Below are 15361 nucleotides of genomic sequence, written 5' to 3' on the forward strand. Positions count from 1 at the left end.
AGAATCCCTTGGACTGCAAGGAGATCCAACCAGTCCATTCTGAAGGAGATCAGCCCTGGGATTTCTTTGGAAGGAATGATGCTAAAGCTGAAACTCCAGTACTTTGGCCACCTCATGCGAAGAGTTGACTCATTGGAAAAGACTCTGATGCTGGGAGGGATTAGGGGCAGGAGGAGAAGGGGACGACAGAGGATGAGATGGCTGGGCAGCATCACTGACTCGATGGACGTGAGTCTGGGTGATGTCCGGGAGTTGGTGATGGACAGGGAGGCCTGGCGTGGTGCGATGCATGGAGTCGCAAAGAGTTGGACACAACTGAGCGACTGAACTGAACTGAACTGAAGCTAGCAACATAGAGTTCTCCAAAAGGAGTCCTTTGTATGGTGCTACAAGAAAAGGAACAATGAAGTCCTAGTTGGGGCACATGGGAGCTGTGGAAGGGACTAGAAGGTGTCTGGGTGGAGCATCCACAGAATCTACTGCAGCAGGACTCTGGTTATTATTACAGAAACATGTGGCAGGGTATGAGAGAAAACAGGCTTATCTGTATCATTAAGATAAGCCTTTGTGCATGCATGTGTGCATGCTAAGTCGCTTCATTCATGTCCAACTCTTTGAGACCCAATAGACCATAGCCCTCCAGGCTCCTCTGTGCATGGGAGTTTCCAGGCAAGAATATTGGGTTGTGTTGCCTTCCTCCAGGGGATCTTCTTAACCCAGGGATTGAATCTGTGTCTACTGTGACTCCTGCATTGCAGGTGGATTCTTTATCACTGAGCTACCTGGGAAGCCCAAGATAGGGACCTAGAGAGGTTTAATTTAGTTAACAAATAGAACATAGTTTCTTTCTTTTTTTTTAAACCTTTATTTTGTAATGGGGTGTAACTGCTTAACAATGTTGTGATAATTTCAGGTGAACAGAGAAGGGACTCACCTTAATATGCATGTATTCATTCTCCCCCAAACTCCCCTCCCATCCAGGCTGCCACTGTAACATTGAGCAGCGTTTCAGAACATAGCCTTATTCTGATACTTCAAGTGAATAATTTGCTGGACTGAACTGCTAGAACTCAACTGGTTCATAAAATGGAAACTGTTTGCTTTTCTATTTTGTAAAGTGAGGCTTGCCTGTAAACAGTTAACATGTTTACAGTAGTGCTTTAATAACTGGAATAGTGAAGGCTCCTTTCTTTCTTCCTTGGCGTAACTACCTGGAGTTAGGCATTCATTGTCATAGACAGTCTGTTATATGTAGGACTAGGTTTTCTTTTCTGTGCCTCATTTCTAATGGTGTTTGATGAAATTTACTTTTGCTCAGCAGGAATCAAAATAACTGAACACTGACTTATTCAGTGAAAAATTCAGGCAGAGGGTTGTTTGGTATGAAGAGATAAGCCCTCACCATGCAGGATATATGTTCTATTAGAACAGGGGCACAGTAGAAGCATAAGCCTGTAAACACAGTGTATGAACATTTATTGGAGCAGAAGCCATTAAGTGACAATTAGTTGTAAATAAACTGTGTGTTTAACCAGAAAAGAAGTGTGCAAGTTAGCATTTACAAGATGAAAGCCATTATTCCTTGGTAAACTTAAAAGTATCTTCAACTGTGGAATTCCTTTTATGTTTTTCACCAAGGTTATTAATGATCAACACACCTGCCTGCTCTCTTAATTGGCCTTAGACATTATGTGGGAGAGAAAAGAAGTGGAAAGCTTGGTTTTTGTCCCTAAGAAAGCCACAGGACCAGTGAGGACAAGCCTGATGTGTACCATGTGGTTCATCAGTTGTTTGGTGTTCCCTGCTCGGTGCCAAGCATTGTACTAGATGTTTTGCTCCCAGGATCTAATTTAATACTCACCACCGAACTGAATCATTCTTCTCATTTTTAAATGAAGAAGCTGAAGCTGAGAGAGAAAATTATTTATTCTGATAAAACAACTTGTTAGTGTTTGTTAAGGATTCACAACTGAGCCAAAGCTGTCTTTTTCCTAAACTAAGCTGCTTGTTTAAAATCCAAATTGATCTGAGACTAGAAGAAGCTTGCAAAAACTGTCAGGAATGCATTTTTAAAAAGCTGCATTTGAGGAAAAAGATCAATAAGTAACTGTGTTGATTAGGGCCAACATTACAATATTGATGAGTAATATAGAGAAGCAGAAACCCTCAACTTTTGTTTTGCTTTTGTCTTCTCTGTCAGATAGAATGATCTTCAAACCATAGGAGGGTAAAGCAAATATTGGTGACAGGGGAATTTAAATCTATATGGGTGAGGATTTTATGAGATGGCACCTAACAGATCTAAATGAGCTCAGGTCTCCTACTAGATGAAATATGACCTTGAAGACCAGGACAGCCTCAGACAAATCAATAGTCCTTTTATATTCTCTCCTAGTACCCTGTAAGGCAGTGTATGCTATAACTTGTGAGTATATATTTGTTTGTAGCCATTCCAATAATTACTTTTCTCTCTAAACTCCAGATGCTATGTCTGTTGGTTTCCCTGCTATTCCCCTGGTGGCTAGTACAGTGCCTGGGACATAGTTGGGACCTAGCACACCTCCAGGGAATGAAAGAGTTTTCTGTATCCTTGTAGATGACCTTTGAGGCATCAGTGGGAACTGTGGAGGATGATGACACTCTGATTTTGAAAAGGGTGTCATATAGGGCACTTTTGATAAGAAGTTACCATCTGGTAGACCATAGAACAAAGACTGGCAAGAATCTGTTGACTGGTACAGAAATACTTTTAAAGGACATGCATTTTATAGTTCATCACAATTTCCACCTCCTCTGCTGTTTTCCCCAGTTTTATTCCCTGGTTAGTTCTTAGAAGCATTAGTGCTTTAGAGTCCAACAGATTTGTTGACATGGATCCTCTGAGAAGTTCTAGATACATCACTGTAGAGATGAATGGAGCCATTCATGCAGAAATGAATGGTTGGTAAATAATCAAAGAGAAAAGAGTGTACTCTTAAGCCATAGGACAAAATATTTTCAATTAATGCTTTTTAAATACACTATATTTAGCATAAAAATGTAGTAAATTGGGACGGTGGAAAGCTAAAGGATTCTATCAGCACTTTCACCTACTCAACCTGTTTATCGATAATTGATAGCATTGATGAATCATGTTCACATAGAATTTTATAGCATCTTTCTAAATAAATTCATTGAATGAGCATTTTTAATTAATTAATTTTAGATGCTATTTTTAGACTTTGTGTAGTTGAAGATCTAGTACTCCTAACAGAATCCAGGATAACATTCATGATCTAATATATTACATTATTGGGGCAATGAGCTTCTTAAAACAGATTAAAGATGGAAGTTAGCCTCCCACAAAAGGATATCTTAAAAAATAAAACAGCTCTCCTACGTAAAATATGGACATGTTTAAAAATTTCTCTGCATTATCACAATCATTTCCCCTCCTACTCAGTTTTTCCCATTCAATCTGTTTAAGAATAGAGTATCTTAGATTCCAAAGTGAAAGAGCATATATTTCCTCATCTTTTTGCCACACTACATAAAGATAATATACAGAGGATAAGACACTAGTGATCTGATCAGTGTGTATGGTTTCAGTTCTACCTTAGGATGAACTTGATGATTCTATTGGTGTGTGTAAAGACCTTTGAAAGGCACTGGTCTGTGTGATCTTGAGAAAATCGTGTCTGTAAACTTCTTCCTCCTTAGGAAATGTGCAGTTGTTACTGCCTACCTTGAAGGGTTGTTGTGAGGAATGTGCGAGATTATATATCATCTCTACCTTCTACTGAATATGCAGCATTGTGCTAAGCTTATCAGATGCATTGTTTTGTGTATAACCCACAATAAATCAGGATACGTTGCTGCTTCTCAAGTTCTAGGAAAAATCAAATCTCTATCTACTACCCTATTATTTATAGAACAGGAATTTGTAAAATAAGATTGGTAAAATAAAATGCACAGATTCAAAAAGTTCTCCTCAAATATTAAGAACATATAAAGTATATTGAAGACATGTACATTTAGCCTTCCAAGTAACAAGGTGAGTGGTTTGATATCTTCCTTTTTTTATTGCTAATTACAATCCAGAGACCAAAGTGTTTCCAAAAACTATAAAAACCATCACTGACATTCCTAGTATGGTTCTGATGGGTTTAGCAGGTAAAACGAGTGGAGCTTGATTTGATCTTTAAAATCATAAGCCTTTTTATCTTTAGTGGGATTTTTCTTCTCTAGTAGCTCGGGGCACTATTTGCTTACTTGCTGCTGCTGCCAAGTCGATTCAGTCGTGTCTGACTCTGTGCGACCCCATAGATGGCCGCCTACCAGGCTCCTCTGTTCCTGGGATTCTCCAGGCAAGAACACTGGAGTGAATTGCCATTTCCTTCTCCAATGCAGGAAAGTGAAAAGTGAAAGTGAAGTCGCTCAGTCGTGACCCGACTCTTAGCGACCCCATGGACTGCAGCCTACCAGGCTCCTCCATCCATAGGATTTTCCAGGCAAGAGTACTGGAGTGGGGTGCCATTGCCTTCTCCGATTTGCTTACTTAATGCCTTATAATTAGCATCTGCCTTATGGTAGATCTAATATTGGCCTTGTAAAGTGTATTACTGGACAGGCAAGTGGTAGCAGACCTTCCTGTCCAAGGCGGAATTCACTGGACCTTAAAAAAACCTCAGAGGGCCTGGTGCCCCTTAGTTGTTCTCCAGTGATCCTGAAGTTGTAAATGGAATCCTGATTCCAAATTTGCTATGGAATGTCATGGTGACTTTGCTTTTATGTCCTGTTCTTTGATCAAAGGCATGGCATGTGTCAAAAGGCGGACTATACAAGTGAAGGCTCATGGCAGGCTCTGTATGGCTAATATTCTCTACTCGATGTAAGCCAATCAAATCGTTGATGTAGGCACACTGGTTTTCCCTCAAGATTCTTTCAGACTTCTTGATCATCTCATTGGATTTCTTGTCAGCCCAGGCAAACAATGTCTCCTTTATTTATTTATTTATTTTATCCTTTTTTTTAAAAATTAATTTTATTTTATTTTTAAACTTTACATAATTGTATTAGTTTTGCCAAATATCAAAATGAATCCACCACAGGTATACATGTGTTCCCCATCCTGAACCCTCCTCCCTCCTCCCTCCCCATACCATCCCTCTGGGTCGTCCCAGTGCACCAGCCCCAAGCATCCAGTATCGTGCATTGAACCTGGACTTTACAATATTGTATTGGTTTTGCCATATATCAACATGAATCCGCCACAGGTATACACAATTTCCCTGCAGCATCTTCAGAAAGCAATAGGAATCAGTGTGATCATGGATACTGCTGCCATGTCCTTCACCCCAGCATAGAATCATGAGATTAAATTTTCCATTTCCTTGATCCACAAGATTTGGATCCACAAGATTTAGAGATTTGAAATAAAGTATTTCTTTATTTCTATATTTGAAATAAAGTATTTCTAATATATCTGTTCATTTTCAATGACCTTGTGTTCTAAGGACTAACTCAGTCTTTTGGGTCTCTCATCATTTGGTGCCAACTATGTTTGAAAGAATAATTCCTTCTTCATTAAAAAAATTTTTTTTTTTGGTTGGAGATCACTCACTAGCCTCTCAGTTTAGAATATGATATTGGTGATTTTTGCAGTGTCATGGGAAAGAATTATATAGTGTGGAATAGATTGTTACCTTTTTGCTGGCTACTGCTTTGCACCTCTCTCTACTGTCCTCTTTGCTTTACTTTCTTTTTTTCTTGGATTTCCTTGGGAACTTCAAATTGGTTATCTTCTCTCATGAAAAACTAGTTGTCCTTTTTTTTAAAGTATTGATATCTGTTATCCAGGCTCTTGAGAGTCCCTTGGACTGCAAGGAGATCCAACCAGTCCATTCTGAAGGAGATCAGCCTTGGGATTTCTTTGGAAGGAATTATGCTAAAGATGAAACTCCAGTACTTTGGCCACTTCATGCGAAGAGTTGACTCATTGGAAAAGACTCTGATGCTGGGAGGGATTGGGGGCAGGAGAAGAAGGGGACGACAGAGGATGAGATGGCTGGATGGCATCACTGACTCGATGGACGTGAGTCTGAGTGAACTCTGGGAGATGGTGATGGACAGGGAGGCCTGGTGTGGTGTGGTTCATGGGGTCGCAAAGAGTCGGACATGACTGAGCTACTGATCTGATCTAGGCTCTTGAGATCCCACTTTCTACATCATAATTTACCAAGATAGTTTTCTTTTAAAAATTCTACATTTATCAATGTATTTCATTCACATAGTTAAAAATCAAAAAGGACTAAAAGACATATTTTGAATAAAATATAGACTCCTGTACCATTCTTTATTCTCAAGTCTTGCACTCCTAAAGTGTCAATTTCATCTCTTTTACAGATATCTTGTAGATATCTTCTACAATTTTCCAACATCTTTAAATATTTATATTTGTGATGCTGTTTATTAATTTTTCAACCTTAGTGTTTTTAGACTTCTTATTTGGTAATTCAGAATTTATCACTCTTAAGACACCCCTTACCACATATACATGTGTTCTCTTGTACTGTTCTCTCAGTGTAATTTAGCATATATTTAATTAACTCAGTACTTAGATTCCATAGATACTGAATAGTTGAAAATTATTTACTACTGAGCATAGTAATATATTTTTCTTCTTTCCCAAATATACTCTATCATTTTAGTATTTGTATTATTGCTTATATTTCTCTATCTTTCATATCTTTCAAAAGCACCAATAAAGCTGTCAAGTACTTACCAATACTTTTTCAAATGTTAAAATGTAAAAGATAATAAATCAATTTTTTAAACTTTTTTTGTGCTTACAAGCCTTCCTCCTGTTTTTCCATATCCTTCTCCAGTCTCAGCTAATTACACTCTAAACCCCATGAAAACATGTTCTTCTGTAACTCCCTTCATTCTTTTTCAGTGTTTGATCCTGTGTCTGGGATGCCATGTACTCCTTTTTTCTTGGTTTATTCCTTTATGCTGGAAGATGAAAGCTCATCTTCCAGCATCTCTCTAATGAAGGGTGATAACATTTTATTTGAATTTCCTTCATGTCTAAAAATGTTTTTATTCTATCCTCACACTTGATTGATAATTTGATGGAGCAGTACGCATTGCCTATTTGGTTGGAATAGTGACTATTGAGTATATCTCAAAAATCCTCCTTATATTTTTATTTTCCCCATTCTGTGAATTCTGTCCTTACAAGGTACAATTCAGAATACTTTCACCAACTTCCTGTGCAGTTATGGTACACTTACGTGGGTTCATCTTATCAGACAAACCAGTACAGGGTTACATTCAGAAGAAAGTAGCTTGTGTTTTGTAGGCGGCAATCATTTTGCTGCTGCAGGTTCAGAGGTGGTTTTCAAGGGTGCTAGTGTCATTGGTGTTCATGGCAGGAGAAGTTGCAGTGAATGATTGGTGGAAGGATAAAATAAAATGGTTTTTCCATCAGGGTGGTTCTGCAGTGTAGTTCTGGATCTCGATACTGGAACCCTGATCTTGAGCTGGTTTCTCCAGCCCTCCTAATGATTGAGTGAGCCATCTATCGTCCTTTAAGAAAGTCATTTTTCCCTTAGCCTACAGGGTTTATTCTCTTGTTTTCCATGAAGACCGATACAGTTAGTATGGAATTCTAGACTAAGAATGATTTTATATCAGCAGTTGAAAGGCTTAGCTTTGCTGTCATTTAACATTCTTGTGTTGCTGGTGTCATGTAATGCTTGTTATTTTATAAGGGCTGTGTGTGTTATCTTATAAACTTTCAGTGTCTTGCTTTAACCTCTTGATAAAATTTCTAATGGTGTTTCTTACTTATTGTTCTGGGCATTCCTGTGTACTCTCTTTCTAGAAGACTATTTCATTTCAAGGAAACTCAATATTATTTCTTTGATAATATCTGTATTCAGGATTTCTGGAATTCCTATTAGATGTTAGAAAGCAGGGTGCAGTTCTCTTAGTTATATATTTCCTATTTCTATGTCATATTGCATTTTAGTCTATGTTCCTGGATTTCCTAACTTTAGCTTCCATCTCTGCTTTTATTTTAAAAATCAGTTATAAAATCTTTAATTTTCAGGTGCTCTTTAAAAAAAAAAAAAGCCAATCTTCTTTTCTCCCATTGCATCTTTTTTTTTTTTTTTTTTAGTTTTAGAAGAGTTACATCTCTCTGAACATCTTGTGTGTTGTGTTGATTTTCTTTTTCATTGTCTTTTATCCTTGTTTTGATTTCTGTTTGTTTTCATCTTTCACATTGGATATTTTATTCAGGTGTCTGATAATCTTTAACTTTCCAATCATTTGTTTGTCACTAAAATTCTGGTCAGAAGTTCTGTTTAGGGATAGATGGGTATGTTGTCTGATGACTTTTATATAGAAAGCCAGGTATTTAACTGAGGGTCACTCAAAGGTCAGTGTGTGAATTGTTTAGTTACCCTAACCAAAAATTCTCTAGTTTTTGTCCTGATGAGGATTGAGTTTAAGAGTCCTGTAGTTCAGTACGTGAACTTATATACAAGTCCCTGCTTTTCAGTACCATGAATCATTCCCTTTTCCATGTGTCTGTTATTCCTACATTAGGAACCTAACTGACTCCATTTCTGCACAGGAAAAACATCGCCCCTGTCTCACAGAGCTCAGGTTGAGAAAAAGTTGTTTGGCTGCACAGACTGAAAAAGAGAAGCTGGTTGGAAAGGTCTCCTTGCCTCTCACTGTGTCGGTCTTTAGCCATTTCTCTTTGCTTACCCCACCCCTTCCTGTTTCAGTGCTGACTGGCTTTAAAGACTGGCTTCCAGGTGTTTTGTCAGGTAAATTGGTTAGCTTCCTTTTAGGCACCCTCTTACACTATGTAGGCTTTGGCTTCCTGTGTTTTGACTTTCAGTTACCACTCCTGCATCTATTTTTCATCTCTTAAATAATTGTTGGAATAATTCTGTTTCCTGCTCTCTCATTCTCAACGTTATGAGTTACCAGCATGCTAACTTTTCAACTGTCATTTTAGTTCAGTTTGCATGCATGTTAAGTTGCTTCAGTTGTGTCTGACTCTTTGCTACCTTATAGACTGTAGCCCACCAGGCTCCTCTGCCCATGGGGATTCTCCAGATGAGAATACTGGAGTGGGTTGCCAGGGGATATTCCCGAGCCAGGGATCAAATTCACGTCTGGTTTAGTTTTGTTGTTCAGTCACTCAGTCATGTCTGACTCTTTGTGGCCCCATGGACTGTAGCACGCCAGGCTTCCCTGTCCTTCACCATCTCCTGAAACTTGCTCAAACCCATGTCCATTGAGCTGGTGATGCCATCTAACCATCTTGTCCTCTGTCATCCCCTTCTCCTCCTGCCTTCAATCTTTCCCAGCACCAGGGTCTAGTGAGTCAGCTCTTTACATCAGGTGGCCAAAGTATTGAAGCTTCAGCTTCAGCATCAGTCCTTCCAATAAATATTCAGGACTGATTTCCTTTAATATTGACTGGTTGGATCTCCTAGAAGTCCAAGAGACTCTCAAGAGTCTTCTCCAACACCACAGTTCAAAAGCATCAATTCTTTGGCACTCAGCCTTCTTTATGGTCCAACTCTTGCATTCATACATGACTACTGGAAAAACCATAGCTTTGACAGGATGACCTTTGTTGGTAAAGTAATGTCTCTGCTTTTTATTATGCTGTCTAGTTTGGTCATAGCTTTTCTTCCAGGGACCAAGCCTCTGTTAATTTCATGGCTGTAGTCACCATTTTGGAGCCTAAGAAAATAAAGTCTGTCACTGTTTCCATTATTTTCCCATCTATTTGCCATGAAGTGATGGGACTGGATGCCATGGTCTTCATTTTTTGAATGTTATGTTTTAAGCCAGCTTTTTCACTCACTTCTTTCCCTTTCACCAAGAGGCTCTTTAGTTCTTCTTCACTTTCTGCCATAAGGGTGATGTCATCTGCATATCTGAGGTTATTGATATTTCTTCCAGCATTCTTGTTTCTAGCTTGTGCTTCATCCAGCCTGGCATTTCTCCTGATGTACTTTGCATATAAGTTAAATAAGCAGGGTGACAATATATAGCTGTGACGTACTCCTCTTTCAGTCTGGAACCAGTCCGTTGTTCCATGTCTGGTTCTACCTGTTGCTTCTTGACCTGCCTACAGGTTTCTTAGGAGGCAGGTAAGGTGGTCTTGTATTCCTATCTCTAAGAATTTTCCAGTTTGTTGTGATCCACACAGTCAAAAGCTTTAGCATAGTCAATGAAGCAGATTTTTTTTTTTTTTTAATTCTCTTGTTTTTTTTGATGATCCACTGGATGTTGGCAGTTTGATCTCTGGTTCCTCTGCCTTTTCTAAATCCAACTTGAACATCTGAAAGTTCTTGGTTCAGGTACTGTTGAAGCCTGGCTTGGAGAATTTTGAGCATTTCTTTGCTAGCATGTGAAATGAGTTCAATTGTGTGGTAGTTTGAACATTCTTTGACACTGCCTTTCTTTGGGATTGGAATGAAAACTTACCTTTTCCAGTCCTATTGCCACTGCTGAGTTTTCCAAATTTGCTAGTGTATTGAATGCAGAACTTTAACAACATCATCTTTTAGGGTTTAAAATATCTCAGCTGGAATTCCGTTACCTCCACTAGCTTTGTTCATAGTGATTTTGGTTTACTTTGGGGAGGATTAAAAGGTAACAACATGAGGTAATCCTAAATGTAATCAAATATTCTTTCCAATTTTTCCAAACAATGACACATCTTACAATAAAGGATTCTCTGTGTGCGCTCAGTCAGTCATGTCTGATTCTTTGCAACACACCAGGTTCCTCTGTCACTGAAATTTTCTAGGGAAGAATACTGAAGCAGAGTGACATTTCCTTGCCCAGGGGATGTCCTCAACACAGGGATTGAACCTGTGTCTCTTGCATTTCCTGTGTTGGCCCGTGGATTCTTTACTATTGTGCCACCTGGGAAACCCAAGAAGTTCTAATATCAGTTAAGATAAAGTGATCAAATCACCACTATGAGGAAGTGTACTCTTTCTTTAACATTCGATAGAATGAGAGTTACAGTGGTTAATTAACTTGTCCAGAATGTTGTCTATTTAGTAGGGAGCAAAGTACAACTTGCATTCTAGACCAGTCTAATGCTGAAGACTGTGTGGTAACTATTAAACATTGCTGAGTATGTAGAATACATGACACATCACAGGTTCTGAATGATGGCAACTATTGGTAAGGTATAGTTTTCAGTGTTTTAGATAGGTGTTATTTCTAGAGTGAGTGGAGTAATAGGATCATCCTTATACACTGCATCGAGAATATTTAGGTCTGAAAGCAGTAAGGAAAATTATTTGCATCTTTAAACTTGTGAGACTGGTAGGATAATGCCTCCATCTCCCAAATATTTCTACATCCCAGTTCCTAGAAACTGTGAATATGTTAGATTATATGGCAAGGGGAATTACAGTTACAGATGGAATGAAAGTTGCTACTAAGTTGAATTTGAGGTATCTAGGTGGTCCTGATGTAGTTACAAAGGTCTTTATAAGTGCAGGAGGGAGACAAAAGAGAAAGAATCAGAGGATGGTGGCGTGACAAGGACTTATTTTAATGGTGCTGGCTTTGAAAATGGAGATATATACAGCCATGAGCTAAGGAATTCAGATTGTCTCTGGAAGCTGGAAAAGGCAACCGTTTGAAGCCCTCATTTAGACTCATTTCAGATTTCTCATCTCCAGAACTATAAGATAATTTTTGTTGTTGCCTTATGTAACTAAATTAATGGTGATCTTTTATACTAACAACAGTAAGAAATGGAGATATAAGTAAAATAAAAGTGTGTGTGTGTGTCTGTATTTTACAAGAAGGGGAAAATGGTAAATGCTCACTTGAGAGGACCAGGCTTTAACAGAAAGGGACATGGTTTACCAGTAACCCCAGATGTGGCCTGCAGCCTGGGGGGAAGGAGTGATTGGGACTGAACATGTACTGCTTGGTCGTCAGGGTAGGAGGGGATCTGTTTTTATCTTGGACATAGGCAGGACAGTGACTCTTCCTGCCCCAAGGAATTTAAAATGCCCTTAATGCCTACAGTGTGCAGAGCATAGACCACCCAGTCTCAGGACACCCAGATTAGGGAGAACTAATATATGGAGGAAATAAGCAGAATCAGTCATTGTGAAATGGGAGAGTTCGAAGCTGGCATGATTCTCTGCATGGTAGAGGGAACAAATCTCCACAGTAACATCTAATAAACACTATTCTTAAAGTGGTCTTTTCTCTATTCTAGGCTTAAGGGCTGGAGTTCAGATGGGAGGCATTCCCAGCAGTACCAGCAGGGAAGTGAGGCAGAGAAAGGAAGGAAGCTGATATTCTAATGGGAAGATACGACAGTGACACGGCAGGGCTTAGTACTATTGAGTACCTTGGGGAGTCAGGGCAGGATACATATGACTTGCTCTTGCTCTGTGTTTGAAGGCTGTTCCAGGAACATCACCTTTCTGCCTCCTCTGGACTCACCTGTGCTTGGATGGAACATTCTTTGGAAAGTAGGTAAAGCTCTCTATTAAGAGCTGCAAATACTTTAAGATGCCTGCAGCAGGTTTGGGAATGGTGGACGCCAAGGTTTTATGATCTGCTTTCTTACCTGTCATGACACAGAAGAGTATGATATCTCAGGCATAGGAGATATGAGATATCTGGCATCTAGATATGAGAATCCAGATATGAGATATCTGGCATCTAGATATAAGAATCCAGATATAATATATCTAGAATCTAGACACCTGTGAGATCTAGAAAAAGAAAAATCAGACTTTTCACAGTGGAAACACTTTTTTTTTTTTGCCACACTGATTAATAGTCAGTGGAGAAGAAGGATTAGAAATTAACATAAAAAGAAAAAGGATTCAAAATTGATATAAAAACTCTTTTTGTTCACATTTTACAGTGGTCTTATTATATATATGTTATATATAACTATATAGGAATCTATATGTAGAAATGTAGATATGTACACTCAAACTTAAGTATTGTGGCAAATATATAGGTGTATGAAAGATTCAAACAAAATTAAAGAGCACCAAGTGTGCGTTCCAACTTGGTATATTGTATTATGCATGTATTGCACATTACATTTTACTTTCCTTTTCTAAACACACAAAAAAATCAAGGCCCCAGTAGGCACACTTCTCAAAGTATGTGTATTGCAAGTGCACAATATGTAGTTGAGAATAGAGGTCAAAGAATTGTACGTACCCACCTTTCTTCCTAAAGGTGGAACAGTTGGAAGCATCATCTTCACACACCAAGAACTACTATTTAAAGTAATAGCAGTCTCGGCTGTACAAGTTCACAGCAGGCTTAACTAACCATGGCAGATGTAATGGCTCAGAAATGAACAATGTAAAAAAAAAAGTCAAAAACAATCATTTGGACATAACTTATATTTGAAGACTATAGTCAATTATATATCAAGAACTGGAAAGACACAGATGAAAAACTGTTCATTTTTTGCATGTTGTATTCTGTGGTCTCAATGAAGGAAGCATTAAAAATAAAAAATCAAGAGCTCTAGCTTTGGAACCAGATAAGGGTTAAAATGCTCTTATTCTAATGTTTAGTAGCTTTGATCTTGACCAAATTATTTGAGTATCAGTTCTTTCATCTGTCAGAGACATGATAGCTTTCTCAGGTAGTTTTAGTGAGAAGGACATGGATTAATACGTAAAGTTTCTCTTTATTTAAGACTTTCAATTGAGTTTTTATACTCATTTCTCCTTGTGTAGTCTTGGGCTTTCTCATATTAGAAGGTATTTGTGTCAATGTAATTAAGTTCAAGATTGTTTGCTGATGGTCTTTTGAATTATAGGTACTGTACTAGTTACTGGTGATACCAAAAAGAATGGAACACAAATTTTGCCTTTGAGGAGTTCAAAATATAATAGAGGTATAGACAATAAATCATATCAGTACAATGTGTTGTATACTGTTGTGTATATATATATATATATATGTACACACACATATATATATATGTAAAAGTATATACCAAATATTAGAGGAGATGAGATAATGGGGCCATTCATTTTGCCAGGGAAATGGAAGGGAAAAGAGGATGCCAAAGAGAAGTAATATTTGAGCAGTGCCTTGAAGAATAAGTAAGACTGTTTATTTAAAAAGGGAAAAGAGAGAATAAACACAAGAATTGTGTTTCAGGTAACTTTTATGCAGTAACCTGACCAATCTCTGGGGAAACAGTTGCTTTGGACTTTTGGAAATACCTCCACAAACCTTACCCGGAAACATTTTGTAAAGAAAACCAACACTTGGTTTTCACAACTATTATGTTGGTGATTTGATTGATTATTTTTTGCTAAATATCATTTTGAATGTGACATTGTACAGGAGACAGGAATCAAGACCATCCCCAAGAAAAAGAAATGCAAAAAAGCAAAAAGCTGTCTGAGAAGGCCTTACAAATAGCTGTGAAAAGAAGAGAAGCTAAAAGCAAAGGAGAAAAGGAAAGATATACCCATTTGAATGCAGAGTCCCAAAGATTAGCAAGGAGAGATAAGAAAGCTTTCCTCAGCAATCAATGCAAAGAAATAGAGGAAAACAATAGAATAGGAAAGACTAGAGATCTCTTCAAGAAAATTAGAGATACCAAGGGAACATTTCATGCAAAGATGGGCTCAAAAAAGGACAGAAATGGTAGGGACCTAACTGACAGAAGCAGATGATATTAAGAAGAGGTGGCAAGAATACACAGAAGAATTGTACAAAAAAGATCTTCACGACCCAGATAATCACGATGGTGTGATCACTCACCTAGAGCTAGACATCTTGGAATGTGAAGTCGAGTGGGCCTTAGGAAGCATCACTATGAACTAAGCTAGTAGAGGTGATGGAATTCCAGTTGAGCTATTTCAAATCCTGAAAGATGATGCTGTGAAAGTGCTGCACTCAATATGCCAGCAAATTTGGAAAACTCAGCAGTGGCCACAGGACTGGAAAAGGTCAGTTTTCATTCCAATCCCAAAGAAAGGCAATGCCAAAGAATGCTCAAACTACCGCACAATTGCACTCATCTCACATGCTAGTAAAGTAATTCTCAAAATTCTCCAAGCCAGGCTTCAGCAATACATGAACTGTGAACTTCCTGATGTTCAAGTGGGTTTTAGAAAAGGCAGAGGAACCAGAGATCAAATTGCCAACATCTGCTGGATCATGGAAAAAGCAAGAGTTCCAGAAAAGCATCTATTTCTGCTTTATTGACTATGCCAAAGCCTTTGACTGTGTGGATCACAATAAACTGTGGAAAATTCTGAAAGATATGGGAATACCAGACCACCTGACCTGCCTCTTGAGAAATCTGTAT

The sequence above is a fragment of the Bison bison genome, unplaced genomic scaffold (assembly GCF_000754665.1).
Source record: "Bison bison bison isolate TAMUID 2011002044 unplaced genomic scaffold, Bison_UMD1.0 scf7180017864098, whole genome shotgun sequence".
NCBI classification, from domain to species: Eukaryota; Metazoa; Chordata; class Mammalia; order Artiodactyla; family Bovidae; genus Bison; species Bison bison.